Genomic DNA, 15,484 nt, shown 5'->3' on the forward strand with positions numbered 1-15,484 from the left:
GTGGTAATCAACACTTGCACTCAATGTGGCAGAAAAACTGAGCACTTTCTTTTCATTTACTTTCACCAGAGCTCAAAACCACAGAGATGGAATTGAAAAGTAGAATAAAGTAAAATGAGGGAGGACAGAAAAAATTCAAACACACAGAAAATTGTCATTACTATAACAAGGCACTTAATTAGTACTGAGGAGTACTATTCCATGGTATCTTCTTGGTCCTATGCAAAAATACTTTTTTCTAATTTGCTTTTTAGACAGAAATCTAAGGTGAGTACAAAGAAGATATGCCCTCTCCTGTCAATGAGCTGTCTCTAGAGTCAACCCACCCATATATCTGTGCCACCGTAACATGTAGGAGCAGACTATGATGGTAAAATCATAGTGCCAATTATACCCTGTAGAATCTAAAAGGGTCATTTAATTTTAAATTTAAACTAGTGGAATAAAAATTAAAATTCAGTTCCCCGGTCATACTAGTCACATTGCGAGAGCTCAGTAGCCACAGGTAGCTCATGGCTCCTGCGTTGGGCAGCACAGAATCGAACATTTCCACATCACAGAAAGTTCTATGGGACACCGGATGGTGTTTATGCGATGATATAAATCTCACATCATCTCTATCCACAGTCTCTCACATGTCCCATGTTTTTCACTCCAAAAATCTCCTTGCCCCAAATCTCATTCTGATCGAATGTTGATTTGCTATCTTTAATCTCTGCCATATTAATCATAAAATAAGGAGTTTAGATAAGATGTGGATTTAATTGCATTTGTCTCAACACCATTATTTTATAAATGAGGAAATGGCTGACTGATGTAGTAAAATGTACCCATTCATTCAATAAATATTAGTTAGTGCCTATACATTCTAGACACTGAGGACAGACCAAACCCTGGCCCTAATGGAGCTTAAAATCCAGTGCAGAGGACAGACAATAAAAAGTAAACCAAAAACTGCATAAGGCTATGACGGAAAATAATGCAGGACAAGGGACAGAGGGAGGGGATGGGGGAAAAAAGCAGGAAAATGGAGACAGTAGCTGTAGCTCCTCCACAGAGAGAACCCAGAGAGAGCTTCTCTGCAAAGGTGATGGGTGAAACAAGCCCTGAAAATGTGAAAGAACAAGCCATGTGGAGGTCTGGGTCAAGAGCACTCCGAAGACAGGAAACAGCAAGCATAAAGTCCACTGAGTTGGAATAAGCTTGATGTATCCAAGAAGAATAAATAAGGGTAGAGTTGCTAGAGAAAAGTGAGCAAGAGGAGAGTGAGGTGACATCTGAGAAATAGCCAAGGACCACATCCTATAAGGTCACGTATTAGTTATCCATTGTTATGTAACAAATTACCCCAAGACTCAATAGATTGAAACAATATTTATTATTATCTCCCAGTTGCTGTAGGTCATAAATCTGGATGTAGTTGGACTGGATCCTCTACTTCAGAGTCTCTCATAGGCGGCAGTCAAGGTGTTGGCCAGAGCTGGGGTCATCTGAAGTCTCAACTCAAGAAGGATCCACTTCCAAGTTCATTCATATGGTTGTTGCCAAGATTCAGTTTCTTGTGGGCTGTTGAGCTGGGCTTCAGCTTCTCACCAGTTGATGGCCAAAGGCTACCCTTCATTCCTTGTCTTGTGGGTCTCTCCAACATGGCAGCTTGCTTCATCAAAGTGAGCAAACCAAGAAGTAAAGAGTCTGCTAGTAAGATGGAAGTCATAGTCTTTTGTATTCTAATCATAGAGGTCAGGTCCCATCGCTTTATTTTATTCTATTCGTCAGAGCAAATGACTGGGTCTAGCCTACATACTAGGGGAGGAAATTGCTTAACAGCATGAATACTAGGAGGCAGGGATCATTGAGAGACATTTTAGAAGTCTACCTAACAGAGGTCTCATGAATCAAAGAAAGGAGTTGGAATTTTACCTTAAGAGTGATTGGGAGGTATTGAGGAGTTTCAGTCAGGAAACTGTTACGATCTGATCTTCAATTCAGGACCTGGCTATTATTTGAAGTGATGCAGCAGGCCAACTGTGGAAACAGGCAGAAAATAAGAAGCTATTGTAATTACTCATGTGAAAAGTAATAGAGCTAAGAAGATAGACGCTGTCAAATTTGATATCTGTTTTAAAGATAGAGCCTACAATAATTGATGATAGCTTGGTGAGAGAAAGAGACAGGGACCCTAACAATAAAGCCTGAAATGGATGGACCACTACCCACAGAAAGATTTCCCTGGAAAATCTTCCAAGAAAGAGATGTCATTTTTCCTTGCACTTTCTTTATTCTTTCTTCCTCCATCTGCTTTAACAACTCTCTCATGATCTTCATAAGTGACTTCATAGTGTTGATGCTTAGAAAAATCTAGAATGTCCACACTTTTAATATACCACAACATAAAGTCACAGTGCTCAGAGCTATGGGGAAGTTGGAGTGTAAAAACTAGTTGTCATTATTTATTACTAAAAATGTGACACTGCCTTTTTAAGTTTGTGCCCCAGTTTCTCTTATTCACCAGTAGATTTAACATGCCCTCATTATTCCTATTTTCATGTAAAAATGGAAATATTTTTATTCTCTTAAGCAAAAAAAGTTGCTAATAAAAAGAGAAAAGGAATTGATTTCTCAAAAACATTAGGGGGCTGACTGTATATTTTTAATGTTTTGATTTCAGTAATAAATTACTGTACTCTGAAATCACAGCATGGATATTAGCTATCCCTGGGAGAATCTGACTTATGGCACCCATCTCCCTTAAACTCCTGAGAATCCAACATATTAAACAGGGTAAGCCACATATTTTATAGGCCTCCTTGATTCACTTAATATATTGTCTTGGGCTAACTCTATGTGTAACCAAATGCCAAACAAACCAACCTCAACTAGGTCATAGTTAATAGCGAACAATACATTTTTTCTCTTCTGGTTGTAATCATTAACCCAGATTGCTTTATGACTAAAGTAACTGATACCATCTTTGCCCTCAGCAAAATGATAAAATTTCTCTTTGGAATGTACTTACTTCACTTCGTGCCCCTTTATCTCTCCCACCTACTTGCTGTACACAAGGTTCTATCTTGGGTGTGTGTTTCTCCTTGGGAATAGTATCCCCCAAGGACAGTTAAGATCCACAGGAAGAAATATCCCATAGAGCCTGAGTTTCTCCCATCACTCATCCTTGATATTAGCAGATGGGTAACCCTTACAGTTAACTAAAAGCATGACACCCTCCATTTTATAGGAAACGTGTGCACTCCTTCAATCTCTGTGACAATTCTTATGTGTATTCCACCAAAAGTCAAATTTAGCACAATAACAAAATAACACATTTTTCCTGACTTTCATATTACATCCCTTCAGGAAAAAAGAATAGTTAGACTGCTTCTTCTAATCATTTCCCATGGTTTCAAGATGTCTGCTTTTTTCCTGGGTTGGGGGGTACAGAGAGAGAGAGAGAGAGAGAAAGGAAGACAAGGGAGGAGGAGAAGGCAAGGAGAAAGAGAGGCAGAAATGGAGAATATGAAAGAACAAGATTGGAACACTGAAGTTGAAAGAGGACCACTAACTCCAGATTTAGTCTTAAAGAGCCCATGTGAGACTTGCCTATTCAGCTGAAAATTTGTCAGCTCTGGAACTATATACATATATATTTGATCTCAGGATACAGTTATGAACAAGTTGCTCAAGCAAAAAGAGATTGGGTGAGGTACCTAAAGGCACAGAGTTAGGAAAAAAAATCTAAACAATAACACAGGCCTCTTGACTGCCAGACTTAGGCTTCCAAGGCGCTCACAGAGACCTAAAACTATTGCAGAGGGGCCAGCTCAAAGACAACTGCCTGAATTCATATCAGAGGCAGGAAGGGCTCCTCAAACTATATGCATCCTTCTTTTTAAATCAATTTCTTCAAAAAGTAGAAATAATTCCTGTAATTTTCACTGTCAGTGTCAATGGTGAGCAACTTGAAGCTTCCTTTAAGGAACACATACAATGTCAGGCGTGCAGAACACAAAGACGAGTAAGACACCCTTTGTGATTCAATTCTATTTTCCATGTCTCATCAATAGACAACCCCCAAGAGACCAGCTTCTCTGCACTGGTTTTGGTTTCAATGTTCTCCAGTCCACCCTTCACACCAAGTCCGCTCCAAAATGCAATTTTTCTTTGCCCTACATTAAAACTCTTTTCTTTTTCCCATTTCCTACATTTCCATTTTCTCCTTCTGCCACTTTTCCACATGGATCTAAAGAACATCTTATGTTTTCTTACCTTACTCCACACCCTCCCACTGCTCTAATATTGCATAGTCTCTTCCTGCCATTCTACACAGGATCTTCATTTACAAAAATCCACTGCAGTTCCAAGATTCAGGCCAAATCTCATCACTCAACTGACCTTCCTTCATACTTCCACTGACATTGAACATATGTCTACTTATCATTTCACAATTAGCGATTTATATGTCTATCTCTTCCACTATACCATAAACCCCTCAAGGGAAGGAGCGGTCTCTAATTCATCTCCAATGCCTAGACACACTGTCCAGTACTTTGTAGATATTGAATAAATTTTTTTAAATGAAAAAATGCACTGTGTTGGTTAATAATAATGTAGCTAATATTTATTGAGTACTTTCAGGACCATAGGTACCATTATGAACACTCTTCGTGATTTAATTAATCTAATCCTCATATTAAGCTTATGAAGTAGTAGCTATTAATACCCCATATTGCAGACAAGAAACCTGAAGAGCAGACTTAGATAAATTGCCCAAGTTCACAAAGCTAGAAAATGGATAAGGGGTGATTTGAACCCAGGCATTCTTAACCACTGGGCAATATACTAGCTGTGGATTAGGAGTACGTAAACTTTTTCTTGAAGGGCCACATAGTAAATAGTTTTGACTATGAACCAAACATAACTGTTGAACTTCGCTGTTGTAGCAGGAAAGAAGCTATGGACAACATTTAAATGAATGAGTGTGGCTGTGTTCCAATAAAACTTCATTAACAAAGATGGACAATGACCTGATTTGGCCCAAGGCATGTGGTTTCCTGACCCTTACTATAGACTCTGCCCTATGCATCCCAGTATTGCACTCAAACAGATATGATTTAGAAAGCACATTCAAGTATTTGAGTACTAAAAATAGACCCACTAGGTCAATTTTGGAAAAGTAAGATACATCCATTCTCAGCAGCAGAGGGAAAATAGCTGCAAATGCTTACTGTGACAACTGAAGATTGACAGTGGTTGCAGTGGGCTGTTGATACGGCTGTTTGGTCTTATTTCCTGAGGAGTTAAACTCATCTGTTAGAGTTGCCAAGACCTTCCTAGACTTCTTCATAATATGGTTGCAATGACTGCTGATACTGCTTTTAGCAAACCAAACCCCATTTCTTCCATCAATACCACACTAAAGACCTTTCCTGCAGTTTCATCTTGGGCTTAGGGCTTGGTGTGGCTAAGGAGAGGGCTCCAGAACTACTGTGCTGCTCAGCATTTGATGCCTACATGCCTAGGAGATAAATTAGGATGGATGTCAAGAAAACGTCGCAGTCTATTTCCTATCCATTCAGTAATCACTTCTCTCAGAGATATCACGAGCCATGCCACATGCAAGCCTACAGGCCAGGTCAGCTGGGGGTTGAAGCCCACCTGTCACAAAGCAAAATAAATGTAAAGATATATATAACAGCAGCATTGTAAAGAGTCTCTGTTTGTTTGGTTCTGGAAGGGGAGTGGCTGCTGGTGGTATCCCTACCAAATTTTCAGATTCCTGAGAAAAAGAAATCAACCCCAATATATCTTTGTAACCCATGCATTGTACCAACCCCATCATTAGTGCTCTTTGCATAGTGTTTGAATGAATCTGCCTTCTGTCTTGCTTCTGGAGCTGTGCTGACTGTTGACATTGGCTCACTCTCACTACTCTCAGTTCTACTCCCACAGACTCTGGACAGCTGAAGCCCCTGATGTTTTATTCGATGCCAAGTCCCTGCCTGTGCTCTGTGGGACCCAATGGATTTCCTTTAAGCAGCTACCACTGTATTTAAAAATTTCTAAATTAATCACCCAGCTGCCTCTCCGCATTTATAGATTTAGTTCCGAAACTGATGGGATCAACCTACAGCACACTTTGTTCCTCCTCATATTGTCCCAATCTCCTTGATCACCCAACCTTGCTACTTGCCTATCATTTACTTTCTTGTTCTTCTAATTTGACATAAAATCCTTTCTCTCTGGACTCAGCCTTTTCACTTACTTTTCTGACTTGGCTTTTGTCTTTTCTTCTGGGTTTGGGACTTTCATAGTCCTTTTGACAGCCAAGCTCTCTCATCTCTACCTACGTCCTCCCCTCCCAACAGGCGTCCCTAGGACCAGTTTGCCTTCATCAGTTCTGGACATGAAAAAGGAACCTGTGCACACCTTCTGCATCATCCTCCATAGCTTCTTATCTTTTAGGCATGGTTCAATCTCTTGCAAGCCACGTTCCACTCCATCTTGACATTTTTTTGTGCTTTCCAACCCTCTGTGTGAATAGAGAACTCTTAATGGGGCTTTTTTAAAAAAAAAAATCAGACTTGTTATTTCCCGTCCAAATTCTGACCAAGAAAATAATAGCCAAATAGCCCACTTCATTGAATATTTAAGAAAACCATTGGCTCGATTTGAGCAATTAAGAATAAAGAAATATCTCACTATTTTCTGTCAGTCACTTTTTGCCTATAGGAGAGAGAAAAAAACAGTAACATATTTGCATTCTTCACGTTTTTCTGTAAAGAATACAGATGAAATGGGTTTAATGACCCATTACATGAAGATTTTGTTTAGTTACTTGCTTGTACACTACGAAAGAGCTCCAAGAAGTCCAAATTTTATACTTACTGTTAGAAGCATAAAATTACCCAAATATGGAGTCTTTCCAGATATTATTTTATTTATTTGCTTTATTTATTTTTTATTTGTTGTACCATCCAAAACAGATGTGAATATATTTGTTCTCAGTGAATTTTTAAATCACTCAAGGAAATATCAAATATTGTGTTTCTTCATGCATTGTTCAAAGGCTGCTCTGGTGGTTTGAAAGAGACAAAAGACATCTCCTAGTGAACACTGCTGTTCCTCTAGGGGAAAGCTCTACCCATCTAAGAGCTATTTTAAGATGTTGAAGATGCATTACCACAGGCTGCAATTACTCTGTGAATCCCAATTTGAATTGAAGTATCATCTCTCAAGGGTGTAATCCTAGGGTCACATTTCCTTTTCTAGGCAAAGTAAACCATCTCTTTGACTATTAAGGGCACTGCAGGCAATCTCAGACAATCAAAGTTCCTCTTCATCTTTAGGTAAATAAAATTATCTTTAAAAAACAGGCAATTTGAAATTCACAAAACAGTAACCTAAAGTGATAACAAGAACAAATCAGCCACAAATAATCGCTAATTATGGTCAAATGTTAAATAAAGATCGCATTTACTAATGGACAGCTTTACACATCATATCTATGTAGTACTGAAATAAATAGGATAGGAATACATCTACGATGTTTAAAATTTCGAATGGGCTTTTATAAACCAATAGGATCATGTCTTCATGCAACAATTATTTAATGTATTTATCTTCTTCCAAAATTAATGTCCCAAATGCCTTAATGCCTTTTTCAATCAAGAGGACAGAAGCTTAAGACTTGAAGTGCCCTCCCACGGTCTTCATTCCCTTCGAAAGAGACCACAGGAGACCCTGACTCTGCACGTAGTCTGTCCAACCACATTATGTTCATAGGCTTGAGGGCATGTATATTAAGCACAATCTGGCATCTTGTTTTGATTTTTCTCCCAAATTAAATAACACACTTACAAGATACCAGAAAAATATCTACTCTATTTAAATTTCCTGCTTTGTTTCTTCTACCTCTTCAACTGTAACAAAAGTTAATCGCTGTTGTTAAAAGGAAAAACTAAACAATAGCCCTCAAAAATAAACTATGAAAAATTATCACCTTTATGATGATGATACAACTGACCTACATAGAGACAGATGTTTGACCTATGTTTTCTGATTGTAAAAATTTATTCATTTGGATCTTTTCATGTTCTCCTAGCCTCTTGTAACTAAGAGTTTACTTGAATGATACCATTGTTTTTTCCTATCCCACAGCCACTCCTTGAGGTCAGGGGACCATCCTCTCTCTCCTGGGTTACTGCACCATTTTCTAACTGGCTTCCCAGGCCCTAGTCTTTCCCCCATCTCCCCTAGTAATCCATTCTCTACACTTCAGTCATGATGAGAACTTCAAATTTTCTAACCAGTTTATTGAGCCTTTCGAGTTCTAGCCCTGACTCATAGCAGCCTCACCACTCCTTACTGCCTGCTTCATAATCCAGGTCCTAGAAATACTGCAATTCTTTTTGTTCCTAGAAGATGTCACATTCTCTTCCCCTGTATCTTTACCTCTCCTCATTTCTTGGTCAAACTCGTACACCCTTGAAATCTGAGCATAATTTTCATTTCCTCCCTCATGCTTTTCTAGATCCTTCTTTTTCCACTTCAAGACCTATTCTCTAAGAAATATTGGAGATATAAATTTTTCTATCACAGTATTTATCTTATTTTATGTGATGGACTTAATACTCTCTTCTCCACATAAAGGCAGGGCCATAGCTACCTTGAACACCATTATATAACCAATATACAAGTTAATATTTACAGAATGAATGACTGGTTGATTAGTTGAGTGGAAGGATGGATGGATAGATGGATGAATGGGTGAAGAGATTTTTTTAAACGTGTGGAGTTAGAATGGCCATCTGAGATAAGAGCGGAGACAGTGGAACTTGCAGTGTCCTGCTAGCATCAATACATCTTCAAAAACATTCCACTGATTTCAATCCACATTGACTTGACACAGGACATACTCAGGAGAAAAAAAAAATGTTTACAACTTCAATTATATAATCAAGTTTTAAAGAAGTGATTTAAAAATATTAATTTATGTGTTCATTCAGGTATGTGGCGGTCACTGGGCTAGTACCTCTGGACAATGAGATAAAATTCATTATTTCTTCCCCTAAAAAATTTACAGTCTAGGGATGTGCTATACAATGAACTTTTTAAAGAAAAAAAAGTATTTTCTAAAGAAAAACAAATTAAGCCATAATAATTCTGCATTGTCTTTTAAAAACTATTTTTACACATCACTTTTTAGAAGGATCTAAAGAATTCTAAAAATGGTTTTGACTGAAAAAACCCGTGAATTTTTAAATTTAAATACAAAGATATTTCTGATTTGTCTAATGATCAATCTTATGAATTCTACAAAGATTAAATAAAGTATATCCATATGAGGAAAATAGCAAAATAAGTGTGGAGGGGACAGACTCAATATCTGGGAGCTAGGAAAAATGATCTGAGGAGGATTGGGAGCAGAATCTTACTTAAAGAAATGCTCTCCTGTGGTGTGTTGAGAAAAATATTCCATGATAGTGTCTGGAAGGTGATGAGCTCCATCATGTCCAAAATGGAAACCAGGACCGAGGGGATATAGCCCTGCCATTTTTGGATAATGGATGGATAGTGCTTTCCAATGGTGAAGGGGAGGTTGAGGTTATGCCAAATAACTCAAGAAATAGTTCTGCCATAGGGAGCTTTCAAGAGAGAATCCACACAAAGCCAGGCTGCTGAGAAGAATCTTATGAGGAAAAGCAGACAATTTCAACAGTGCTTAATGGGTGTCACAAAAATGTGGTTGTAGCAGAAATAGGATAGACTATGAGAAGTGCTGTACTTGAATACCTTCGTCTAGTCCGAACAATAATCGTGCATTTTTGATCAACAATACTAAAGGAAGAATGAAGGAGAGCCTGTGAATTTTATCTTCTTCATGATCTGCTGCAAAGCAGAACACAGTCAGAGAGAAAGAGGAGGAACTTGAATTCTACTGATGATCTCGGCTCATTCTCCCTTTTCTTCTTCCTCGTCCCCTCACTCCATCCTTTCCAATTGTGCTCACACAGTCACTATGCAAATTTCTGTATTAGCTCTGCTTTATTCAGTGGTGTGCTGGAAAGGGTTTAACAATCTGCTCTTGTGGGGAAAAAAATGCATGGATGTATATATGTATATAATTTTATTATAATTTTTACTGATGCAAAGGCGTGTTTAGTACACAACTTACAAAAACAATAAAATATACAATACTCTTTATTGTGAATATCACATAGCCAATTTATTCTCACAGAATACTTAGCCTGATTTTTGCTGAACTCTTGAATGCATAGCCAAGCTATGGTTGCAATTCCACCATGATTTCATAAAATTAGACAATGAATAAATGCTTGATTATTTCCCAATTCAAAGCGATTCATATTGGTGACAAACTAATATAGTTCTGAAATAAATGTTAGTTGGTATTTCCATGTATTTTAATGATTAAGACAAAAGGGGAAAAATAAAGATGTGACAACTTCACTGATTCACCAGTGATGTGAGGACTTACTTGCCCAGGCAGATAATAGTTTTCAAATACTGGAAGAATATTTCCTCAATTTTTTGTACTATTCATAATGTAATGGCTATAGATATGACATATATTTAAGTTTGATCTGCATTATTAAAATTTTCTCCATTACTTTCTTAAGTCTAGATAATCAACAAAACAATACATCAAATCATTATGGAGTGAGGTGAGGGAAGAAGCATTTGCCAATTTCTGTGGTGTAAATATTCCCATCATGACCAATTTCAAGCTCCAGTGTAATGTCACTGAGCACAGAGATGGGAAGATATGCTCAGTAGCACACCGTTATATGCTATTTCCACCAGACAGACCTAATAGACATAGAGAACCTCAAGAGCATAAATGATAGTAATATAATTAGTAAGTTATGAGTTTTGAGTATGTATTAACTTTATTTTTAATATAAACTATTTAATGGTTATTTTATATAATTTTATTTTTAATAAAGCCCATGTTTAGCAACAAGGTGGCAAAGTTTCTGAAAATCTCACCACTTGAGCCAGTATGAGCCACTCCAGCATGCCAGTGGATTACTCTTTCTAGATCAGTTATCCCCTCTCTTACTATTTGTCATGCTATGTAGTGACTGTATACTTGTCTGTTTTCTCCTGAAGATTAGAGAATTGGGGATGGAATCTTTCTTCTCTGTGTCACCAGTCCTTGCAGTGCCTGGAACATTATAGAAGCTCAGTGGATACTTGTAATGAATACATGAAACACTGAACAATTGCCCCTTTCTAGCCTGGGATCTGGGGAAAATCCTGTTGCAAACATTTAGCAGTCTTTATTTTCTATTTTCATCTCATCACTAACTCAGCTTAACAAAGGCCACTCTCTTGGTATTAACTCACATTAGAGGAAGCTCATAGAAATATTAATTAGGCACATTCTGTATATTGTTCACATTTGGTACTAACTTCAGAGTATTATAGTAAAACAGAAAAGACCTCCGCACAAAGTGAGCTAGTGAAGTTTCTCACTCTTGTTATTCTTTGGATTCATCCACCCTTAGTAAATCCTTATAGTAGCTGCTGCAGCGGTCTGCCCAAACCCACCCTCTTCAGGACTGACCATTCATTCCTCCAGCTACAGAGGGCACTGGTAGCCAAAGGGTCTCAGCTGAGTCTCTCTCCAGGAATTGTCCTTGTCTGAACAAAGCTACCTAGCCCCAAATCACTCCTCTTCCCTGTGAAAGCCTGTAAGATATGACTGGTCAGGTCAGTGGCACATGGATCCAGCCCTCTTTGATTTGAGACAGCTCTGAAGGGCCATGCCAGTGCCACTGCTCTCTGGAGGCTCTGCTGAGGCTGCCACTGCAACCACACTGACCTTGAACTTGTATCTCCGCCTAGTTCTGCTTCCCTAACTGTTCCATCAATTTATGCACACAAAACTCCACCTTAGGGTCTATTTCTTGGGGACCCCAACGTACTGCAGCCACTGATATTGTGTAATGCTTATCAATGCATAAATTTCAATACAACCTCATGCCAAAGGATGCATATTATGTGAAACATCATAATCAAAAAACTGGTGCATAACATCAATGACTAGAACAGATAATCAAGTGCAGACGTATTGACCATTGCCTTATAGGACAATCTCAGCTCTAAAACTGTGATTTTCAATGCATCCTTAGAGAAATAAAATATATATATTTGCTTAAATAATAGATTTTCTTATCACTCCTGATTCTGTTTTCCAAGATAGAAATCTTTCAGTGTGTTGTAAGAGGTTCGCATGAAATAGAACATTCTAAGCCAAATAACAGAGCCACACTGAGCATACTTAGTCATTTGCATTATCAATGCAGCTTCTGGAAGTTTGAGGTGAGTTTAAATTGGCCAAATAAGTGAGAACTAGCTTAGCTTCCATTAACAATCATTAAAGAGTGAAAATGACCTTAATTTCTAAAAAGAAGGGCATATTTAATGATCTCCTACTAGCTAACCCACGTCTCATACAATTACACATAGGCAGCTCCAGACACAGAAAATACAATTACCACTCTCAGGTGAAAAGCATTTCGTGTTGCATGTTTCCTTCATTTAAATGGGTTTTTACTTCCAAGAGATAAAAAGACACAGCTAAAAAGCATTCTCTTAAAATTCTACCCTAATTAGCCATATTAGAATCCTAAAGGACCAAATGATATAAAGCAATTAAATCTGTTGTATTTACAAGCCACTTAACACACAGAAAAAGCAGAGGACAACTGACCTACAAGCAAGTTATTATTTGCATGACTATGCAGATATTTCAGAGGTTTTGAACTCTTTAGGCATTAACTGACGACAATTAAACATGTAGATAGTGTAGATTACTTAATGTATATTTACCGCCATCAAAAATGGTTAAAGGAAATGCATTGAAATTTTTATAGATATGAGAAATTGCATTATGAGGCCAAATGTGAAATGTTAATATCCCAAAGTAAATTTGACACTCTGAGTAACTTAAAATAATGTTCTACTTATTTTTTGTCATTTTTGACACAAATTATAAAAATATGCTCTTTCAAATTGTTTTTGCCAGCTTTCACCTATGGTTTTCACATGTATCTGAATGATTTCTTTTTGTTTTTGTCCACAGAAACAATCTTATTAACCAAGTAAGTGAAGACCCAGTTCCTTCGCACCCCCAACCTCCTCAAAATGATGGAGTTGGCTAAGAGAGGAACCTGAGGTGGAGATATCCCCTCACATAGAAGACTCAACATAGAAGAATAGAGGAAGGAAGAGGAGCTGCACAAATAGACAGTCAGAGGTAGGAAGGACAGGGAGTGTTAGACCAGGATGGCAGCTGAAGAGAAAGAGGAGGAAGGAGAGGCTGAGGGATCTGTTGAAGATCCAGGAAGAACAAAGCGGACTGGGGCCAGGGAGCCAAAGGATGTGGGAAGTGTGGGGCCAGACCCAGAAGTGCAGTCTGTTCTGAGGCAGGTGGTCCCTTGGCTCCCCTTCCTCATCACCCCGTTGCCCCTGAGTTTCTCCCTCCCACTCCTCCTCCCCAGGACCCCAGTGAGGCGGCTCCTTGCAGATGGGGCAGGTCTTCTGGGTCTGAGTGAGCGAGGGGTCCACACAGCGGCTGTGATAGGCATGAGCTGAGAGAAGTACCCACAGCTTGTCCCCATCCTCATATTTGCCCAGGTAGATGGCACAGACAGATGTCATACTGGTCTCCCTTCTGATAGTCATGTGTAGGAAGCTGTTTCAGTTGCTCTTTGGTCAATTGATTCTGCTGGAGCTGCTTCTGGGACCAGATACAGTGAGCTAGCGCCATTGCTCCCATGGCCAAAATTAGCAGTCCCACAATCCCTGTAAAAAGGATGAGGCAACAGCCCAAGAGGAAGCTATTGTCTGGGACCAGAAGCACCTGAGCCCCCTTCTGGTAGACCAAAATGGCACGCAGGCGCTTGGTGCTCCTTTCCCTGATAAACACAGATGAGATGCAAATCTGCTGCTGAATTTCCTCCTGAGTCCACCCCATGTTCAGAAGTTCACGGGAATTCACATTGTGTGCCACAGCTGCATCATACTCAGGCTTCTGAGCCTATAGGACCTTGAGGGCAAAGTTGGAGTCGAATCTTCGAAACAGCCCAACAAAGACTGACCCGTTGACGGAGGCTGGGAGTGGTGGGGCAATGGGGCTGCTGGCATTCGCTGGGTGAGCCTCCACAAGGAAGCCCTGACGGCCCTCCTGTCTCAAGGCAGCCTCAAAGAGAGTTGGGAGGTCGGCAAAGTCCACGCAGGCACTGTGGTCCAAAACAGCTCCAAAGCGCCCTCAGGTAGGGGCCGCTCCCCACAGCCCAGGGGTGCAACCACAGGAAGTGGGAAGGCCGCAGGGGCACGGCAGCTGGAGAGGAGAGGCTGAGGAGGCCGTATCCTCGCGGCAGGAGCGGAAGCGGAGTTCTGTGCCCTCTCCGCCCCTCCTTCAGGGTCCCAGGGTACCAACCACCCCAGGTTCCACTTCCTAGCTACGTGCGGGTGCAGGGAAGAAATCTCCACTCCAACCCGTTTAGTGGAGCTGGAGGTGAGACACTAAATGGATCCTTTTCTGGTATAGGGATAAAACGGGAAAGAGGACAGAGACAAGCACAGGTGACACAAAAACTTCCAGAAGGGTGCGGGAATTCAAGGAGGTGGGCTGTCCAGCGAGGTGAGCCATCTTCCTATCCCCTGGAAAAGCGTTGCTGGTAAAGAAAGGCCGCTTTGAGCACTGGACGCTCAAGATGAAGGACTTCTGGTCATCTTCCGTGCCCTCTGGGCACCGCCGCAACTGCAGTACCTTCAAGTCTCGCGAGAGTGCTCACCACGCTTCCCTCCAACCAGCTGAACTTGCACTGAATCTATCGCGAGAGCTCTAACTCTGGTTAACGGGGTTCACTCCATCTTGCGTCCAGGCAGGCCAAGCTGGGAAATTTCTAGCCGATTACTAATTTTAATGTAAGTTTCATGGCAGATGAATCTAAATTAAGAATGCACATCAGTATATATGAGTGTGAGTCCTTTGTTATCCTACCTTCCAAAAAGGTATCTGAAATATGAGATAATTCACAAATAAATGCCACCATTATTTGTAAATAACCAAGGATCATCTGTTTTCAAAGAATTTAACACTTTAATCATTTTATCCCTGTGATTCAGTACAATCAATACATTTCTATTTCCATTTCAAACAACATGGAGAGAGGATAAAATCTTGTTTCCTCATATGAACCAACTTAGGTTAGAAGAAGTTAACCTGCCTCGTGTTTCGATGGTAAATTTTTCTAGATTGCTGTAGAGGCCTGGAGGTTTTGTTGTATAACTGGATCCACATGACCAAAGAAATAACCAGGATATAAAATTGTGGGAAACTAAGGTAGATTCTTCTTCTTGTGGGCCCTTTTATAACATGAAAAAGTATCCGTTGGTTCTTAGATTTTACATTTCCATACAGCTACCCTCTTTCTCTTTGTTACAGCTAAAGGTC

The 15,484-nt window shown here is 39.7% G+C and overlaps 2 long non-coding RNA genes and 1 pseudogene across 2 annotated transcripts in view; 1 reads left to right on the plus strand and 2 right to left on the minus strand.

Moving 5' to 3' along the window:
• Positions 1-15,096, plus strand: part of LOC139077947 (uncharacterized) — a 38,946-nt gene extending 23,850 nt beyond the window's left edge. Inside the window, exons 2-3 of the long non-coding RNA XR_011530622.1 lie at positions 13,106-13,279; positions 14,576-15,096. This is a non-coding gene — a long non-coding RNA (uncharacterized lncRNA). The remainder of the gene's footprint in view (positions 1-13,105; positions 13,280-14,575) is intronic.
• LOC103549738 (uncharacterized) overlaps positions 1,362-15,484 on the minus strand; it is a 136,683-nt gene continuing 122,560 nt past the window's right edge. Inside the window, exons 6-7 of the long non-coding RNA XR_011530617.1 lie at positions 1,921-2,025; positions 1,362-1,657 (exon numbers count right to left, since the gene is read on the minus strand). This is a non-coding gene — a long non-coding RNA (uncharacterized lncRNA). The remainder of the gene's footprint in view (positions 1,658-1,920; positions 2,026-15,484) is intronic.
• On the minus strand, positions 13,272-14,547 carry LOC103553742 (E3 ubiquitin-protein ligase RNF167 pseudogene; annotated as a pseudogene).

Source organism: Equus przewalskii, chromosome 20 (genome assembly GCF_037783145.1).
Source record: "Equus przewalskii isolate Varuska chromosome 20, EquPr2, whole genome shotgun sequence".
Lineage (NCBI taxonomy): Eukaryota > Metazoa > Chordata > Mammalia > Perissodactyla > Equidae > Equus > Equus przewalskii.